The 6,972-nt window shown below is 40.5% G+C and overlaps 1 protein-coding gene across 6 annotated transcripts in view; it reads right to left on the reverse strand.

Annotated features, from left to right (window-relative positions):
* Positions 1 to 6,606, reverse strand: part of SLX4 (SLX4 structure-specific endonuclease subunit) — a 33,264-nt gene extending 26,658 nt beyond the window's left edge. For 5 of the 6 annotated variants that reach the window (XR_012777623.1, XM_075515180.1, XM_075515179.1 and 2 more), the window contains exon 1: positions 6,518 to 6,606. The gene's annotated coding sequence lies outside the window, so the exon portion shown is untranslated. The remainder of the gene's footprint in view (positions 1 to 6,517) is intronic. The other variant, XM_075515178.1, reaches the window with a different exon arrangement.
* Positions 6,607 to 6,972: the final 366 nt, after the last annotated feature.

Here is a 6,972-nt window from a genome sequence, read left to right on the forward strand (position 1 = left end):
ACACGTGCTCTAATGGTGCTAAGTTCTGCCACCTCCATTGACCTGTGTACCTGAAATATGTAGGTGAGTTAGAGGCATTGTGCAGGGTCTGCTCAGCTCAGCCGTGTGTCCCCAGCAGCGAGCAACACCACACGCCACTGCAGAAAAAGCCCAGAACCCTTCAGAAGGCAGAACAGGTCAGACAGACTGGATAAAGCTGAGGAACCTGGTCTGACCCCATACCTGACCCTGCTTTGAGCAGGACATTGAACTAGAGACCTCCTGAGGTCACTTCCAGCCTGAGTTATCCTATGATCCTACAAATAGTCTGTCCTTGTCTTTTCCATTTGGGACTAATTTTGTTTCCTGGTAACTTTCTTTAAACCAGAACCACAACAGTTAACAGAAATCCATCAGTGTTACTATCATAACCCTCCAGCCATATAACACCCTCACCTTTTTGATCCTGCTGTTTTTAGGCTCACAGGCATCTACTGAATTGAGTTCCCTGGTTTAACTGAAAAAAAACAGGAGAAAGTATCCCTTTTCATCAGTTCTGTTTGCTTCCTTTGTACTTCATTGACTGTCTGCTGTTGAGACAAGGAGGACAGAAGCTCTAAATCCACTCTCTTTAGACCACTCAGTATTTTATTAAAGTATATGTATCACATCCTCTAGTGTCTGTGCTCTAAAATAGGAGTCCCAGTCTTTTCTCTTTTCCTAGGAGAATCTTTCCTGACCCTTAATCATCTCCATCAGTATTCCCTGAACTTCCTTCACTCTCCATTGCTTTTTCTGAGACACAGTGACCAATACTGCAGACAGCAGATTCCTGATACTGCTGATGAATTTTTATATTGTTCACATTCCTTCCCTATCCAGGCCTCGCAGATCCTAAAATCTTCTCTGCTTTGTTTTGAAAGCACCTCCTTGTTGAGCAAAGGTTTTACCTGAACAGAGATGCCCAGGGCTCTTTCAGGACCTGGTATCATTAAGGTGTTCCCTATGATTTATCTCTTTTGCCACCCCCATGCTCTACTTTACACTCCTCCACACTGAAGTTCATGATCTACTGTGTTACCTGCAGCTCGGAGCCTGCTGGAACCACCTCTGATCTTGACTGAGCTGAAAAAACTGCGTCACTGCCCAGTGGGACCACCAGGCACACGCCGAGGCGGATTCGGAACGAACCCGTGGATGCTCTTTGCTACCTTTCAGCCAGTTTCCTTTCTCAGATCGTTTACCATTCATGATAATTCTTTATCTCCTTCCCCTTCTCAAAAGATTTCTGAGCAAGCTACATTAATACCTTCTTTATTTCCCGATTTGTTGACAAATTCAAACCACTCCATTAGACTACTGAGAGACAGTCTACTGGAGAAACTAGGCTACCATGCTGATAAGATGCTATCAGGTTAAAAATATATAATGACAGACATCCACAAATAAATTGCTGATCATTTCAACCAGTTTAATAGGTACATATAAAAGACTTACTGCCTTGTAATTACTTAGTTCAATCATAGAATCCTTCTTAAAAAAAACCCAAACAACAGGTAAAACATCTGCTACACTCCCACCTTTCAGAGCAGCTTCTCTTTTAACAACTGAAAGCGTATTTCTACCAGCAGTCCAACCACTTGACACTATCTCTTCTGAGCTCTCAAATATACAACATCTGGGCCTGCTCACTTGCCTCTTTAAATTGTCTATTTGTTCCAGGAACAATTCTCCTGCCATTTCAGTCTCCAAGAATATGTTATCATTTTGGCTAGAAAGAGTAGATCAATGCTGGGTAGACCTCAGCAACTTGTACCCAGCAGATACCCTCTCCCCTCTTGACCCCCGTAGTGGTGCCTCAGTACACACCCTCCTCAATTGCTCATCTTTAAAGAAAGCCTGAATCTATACCTTCAAAAAAAGCAAGTGCCGTGCTACCTTGGGAGCAATTTCCTGGGTTTCACAAGAAATACTAGGAGAAGTGGGATTATTTAACACTAGAAAGTGAGGCAAAGTAACCTGATTTTTTTTTCATACATACCATTTCCTTGTGGTGAAAGTACAAATCACACCATTCTGCAGACAGATCCTCTCCCCCCCACCTCCACCAGTGAAACAGCCTAACAGGCGGCTGCATTCCTAACTGGGTGTAGGAAGACACGGTGCTGAGTGTGCAGCACCCGTCTCCGCTAGACAGGAAACACGGAGTCAGGCTGTGCTCTGCGTGCCAGGCAGAGTGGGTTGCTGCAGGAAGCATGGCACCTTTCTCATCAGGAGCACCTTCTCCCACTTCCTTCACCAGCAAGATCAACATAGGAGTGGTCCTGACAGTCTTGTAAGGCTGGCCAGAACTTAAGTGAAAGTCAAAGAATGAGATCAAAGTGACTGATATCACCTCAGTCTTCAGAAATGAGTTAACTGCCACGGCCTGTATGAACCTAGGCTGCTAATTACAGCGTGCTGACAGCAGACAGGATGATGGGATGCATGCTGTTGCGTTGGCACAGGAAGTTTTATCGCCCCCCTCCCCTTCTCCTTTTTTGAAAGCTGCGGCCTGAAGATCTGAAGGTTGGTAGCAAAACTTTCAATCAAGCCAGTCCAAATACTGCAAAGGGAAAGAATTTCTGTAGTGTTTGTTCTGGAAACCACATGAAGAAGGCAGTCCCTAGGGATTCTTCCAGACCAAATCCTGTAACAAAAAATCTTCCTACAGGTTCCTGATGGAGAAGAACCTACGTGTCAACAGTATAACTTCTGAAAAAACATATTATCCTCCATACTTTTAGAGATTCTCTTCACTAGAGCCTGTTCTCTCCAGGTTCCTGCACTAACCAATACCTTTATCACAGTCACTACTCTACAAAGACACAACACTAGATCTCTATAGTGCAGGGTCTCTGTGTTTGTCGAAGTGCAAATAAATTAACGTTGAGGACAGCAGTGCTTGTTCTGTGAGGAGAAAACAAATGTAAGTGCAGAACAGGAATTCAAAGCCAGGTACCAACCCTCCTGTCCTCGTCTCTGCTGGCTTTCCTGCACCAGAAAAGGATAACAAAACCAGACGTGGAAAATAGAAAATGACAAATTAACTCAAGTCTATGTAAGCAAGGCAATGATAGCTAGGAAAATAATAATCAGATTCTAACGAGCAATCTTAGCATGACCAGTATCAATGTCTACCTGACACTACCCACCTCTATTACTGACATCCCATTAGAGTACCACGCTCACGTTTCTTTTAAAGACTACACCTCCCCCTGCTAGTACCTTGTACATATGGTAAAGCGTTTCATAGCCAGTAAAAATCTATCACATTCCAGACATGAATTTTAAATCACTACTTACATGACAAAATGTCCCTCTACCTTTCAAACGCTGTAGAAACTAACCTTACTTTAGGAAGCACTTCACCGAAATAGAGAATTCTTACTTTATACCTCCTCTGGAAGGATAAAGGGGAAGTGAACATAAAAATAAAACCTAACGGTTGCTCAGGTGCAAATGCTCATGGCTTGTATGCAAACACAGTAGCATACAAATCAGAAATATATGCAGCTGCTGTTTCAGAAATGCTTATTTGATTTGACTGAAAACAACAAAAAAATTCTTAATTTAAACAGAAAAATACAATTGAGAATTAAGGACTGAATAAAAACATTTCACTAGAGGCCTCAAAAATCAATAAAGACAACAATACTTATTAAAACCTAATTTTGTTTTCAGAGAAAGAAAAGTAATCGGAGTAATAATAAAAACAAATATGTAAAATAATGTCATGATAAGGGAATTCAATAGCACTGAATATAAACAAGGAATTGTATTAAAATGAGAAGGAGGTAAAATTACATCAGATTAGTTTTCTAGTCAGAAAAGTTAAGGACTTTCAAAAAGAGTTTTTTGGTGTACATCAAAACCAAAAAAGAAAAACCTACCAAGGCTGCTAGATCATCACAAAACAAACTGTAAAACTGCTAATACTGAGAATACGCAAAAATATTCGTATACTATCCATCCCGTGATGTTGATGAAAGTAGCCTACTCTAACCATCTTTGCCATCCAAAGCATACTGAACAGCAGCTATTGAAGGTGTTTCTGTCAAAAGAATCAGATCATTTGCAAGCAGAAGTCACTGTGATTTTTCAAAAAGGACAATTAGAGAGGTAAACACCCATCTTTCAGACTGAGATTAATGCCAGCTGGTTAAAGAAATGGCTTACATGGGAATTTATGAATAAAGACGGATAATAAAATGAATAACAATCAACACAGTTTTGTGAAAACAAAGATCTCCTATGTTAAGCTAATAACTTTTTAATGAGACCTGTGTGTTAACAGAGGTGTCATTCTTTTGTAAACCATTAAAGAAGTATCGAGGGACAAAATGATTAATTAAAATCTTACAAAATCAATACAACACATGTAAAATTATTAAAATGTAGCTAGATAGGTTTCAAAATGCAACTGCAAACAGCAGTCATTGAGCACACATGTTTCTAGCACCCTCCCGCAGCGATTAACTCTGTGCCTATCTTGTTTTCTATTATTTAGACTTAGGAAATGAGTTAGGAGAGACATAAACCACCACTGATCAAGCTGTCTGATGATGCAGAGAAAGGAAATGTTAGATAGTGTTGATGACAGACAGAGGCAGAAGGATGCAGAACACTTGGTAAACTAGCACAAAGCCATCGTTCTGGGACAAGGCCATACCTACAAGATAGGTAAATCTATCCTGGGAAGCACTGACTACAAAGGCGTTAGGAGTCCAGACAGATAATCAGAACAATGGCAGGTCCCTATATGAGTGTGGCCATATCGATACGTATACTGTAACAGTAAAAAGGTTAATTTCCTTAGTGGCGAAATTGTTACAGTGAACCTACAACACCATTCATTCAAAAGAAGATGCACTGCCCACAGGTCATACAGCACCAGTGGCAATATGGCTTAGGAAAGGGGCTGTTCCAACCTGCCTTTTCAGTGCCCAGTACAAAGCCTTACCCAGCTCATCATTCTTCCAAACTGACCACAACGTGACCTTATCCCAGGTGTCTGACGCCACTCAGATACATATAAATTTTACCATGTCAGACAATTCCATCATTTTATAGTTCAAGAATGGAGAAATCAATGTTATGGATGTTTGTGGCAAGAAAATCAACTGAATAATTAATGAAAAAGGGAATATAAAGAGAAATAAGAACACTTTCATGTTAAACTCAAGCCATTTCTCTACAGGAAGACACTGTTATACTAAAGGGCATGTTCACTTAAAACAATGGAAGTTCTACCCATACTATTTTTTCCCAAAAAGTGTAGCTTCTGATTTGTAATTATGTCAAAGTGTATCATCACAAAAGCCAAATACAAAGCAAAATTTAACACAGTATCTTGATTTCTCTGCATTCTCTAAAAGAGAAAGATGCTTGCTTTGAAAAGGTGACCAAACTCATCGTGGGTTTCTACAGATGGTCTAATAACGTATCTTTTACACTAACATTTCATTAATGTATAACAATTAATAACTTGCTCTCTTCTCAGCTAAAATCACATGTAAGACCTACAGTAAAATACACAACATACTACTTCGTGGACATTTTGCTTTATGACATTTCCATGCTATCATATGTGTTCTCCATACTCCAGCGCCTGTCATAAACAGGCTTAGTTTACTGTTCTGAAAATACATTTTTAAATTTCTTCCTATTAAAATATTTTCTTCTTTTATTAACCGAGTTCTTTCACCTGCTCAATATCCAAATACACTGGCACCTAGAGACTTGCTGTGAGTGCTCTGGGAAAGTCTGGTATCATACCAATGATCTCAGAGATGCATAAAATGCGTATCTTCCACAAATGACTACAATAACAGCAAGAGGTCAACTCTCGGACAACAATGTCAATTTCTCTGTGTTTAGCTCTCAGGAAAATCCTTTCCAGAAACTCTGGACAAGGGCCTTGAATTCAACTGAGGACCCTGAAGCATAGTTTGAGTTTCACTAGCATACAATAATGTGTCAAACATCCTTGCTTAAATTGCTATTTTCTACCATTTGACAGTTTATTTGGAAAAAAACTGTAATGAAAATTGACCCAGTGGGAAAAGCAAATGCTCCAAAGAACTTGAGGTCCATTTTCCTCCAAATGTAAAGATTATGATAAAAATTCTGTTTCCAGTCTGCCTCTGACACAGCTGTATAGTGTAAACCAAGACTTCTGCCTATCCAGAAAACTATTTTAATCTAAACAGCAAAATCAAAGGCAAGAAGGGGGACCAGGAGGGAGATGAAGAATAGGATCTTAAGTAGATATGAAAGCCAACCACACAAGGGTCTTGTTTTGTAGTTAAAACAGTGACTGCACCCAGCTTGTGATTTTTTTAGAGTTTATACAGGAGCCAAAAGACTGAGCACCAGTCAATGTTACTGCCTTTGGGCTTTACTAGAGTCAAACTATTTAGTGCAAATAATGTATGTTTTTTCCCAGCAAATGCGTAATTTCTGCTTTATTTAAAAACAGCATGGTTACAAGAGGCACCTGTGTATCTGCAGGATTGGGGACAAACCGTTGTCAGTAGAACAGCTGACACCCACCGTTTCCCCTCAAGGCATGCCCATGTGCTCCTCATGCCCCCCAGGCCTGGAAGATAAAATTCCATATTGCTTCACGAAGCAGCCAGCAGATTCCTCAGAATTGCTTTCCCTGATAACACCGCTTGAAAGAAGTTTGAAACGGGACGCATTAAGCAGTAAAAAATAAAAAATGGATCTTCCTAGCAGTCAATGCATGCTTAAACTCTCGTAATCAGGCCTTCCATTGAACAACTTTGCCTTTGCTTCATGACTGAATTTTTGCTTTTGATGCCACGTTAACATCAAGGATGGAGACTTCGCCCTACCGAACTGCTGCAGCGCAGCAACGAGCGACCCATCCGAACCCAGCCTGCGGTCCCCTAACGCGTCAGCGCTTCAAGGCCACGCTCACAGGTGCCC

The sequence above is a fragment of the Mycteria americana genome, chromosome 12 (assembly GCF_035582795.1).
Source record: "Mycteria americana isolate JAX WOST 10 ecotype Jacksonville Zoo and Gardens chromosome 12, USCA_MyAme_1.0, whole genome shotgun sequence".
NCBI lineage: Eukaryota > Metazoa > Chordata > Aves > Ciconiiformes > Ciconiidae > Mycteria > Mycteria americana.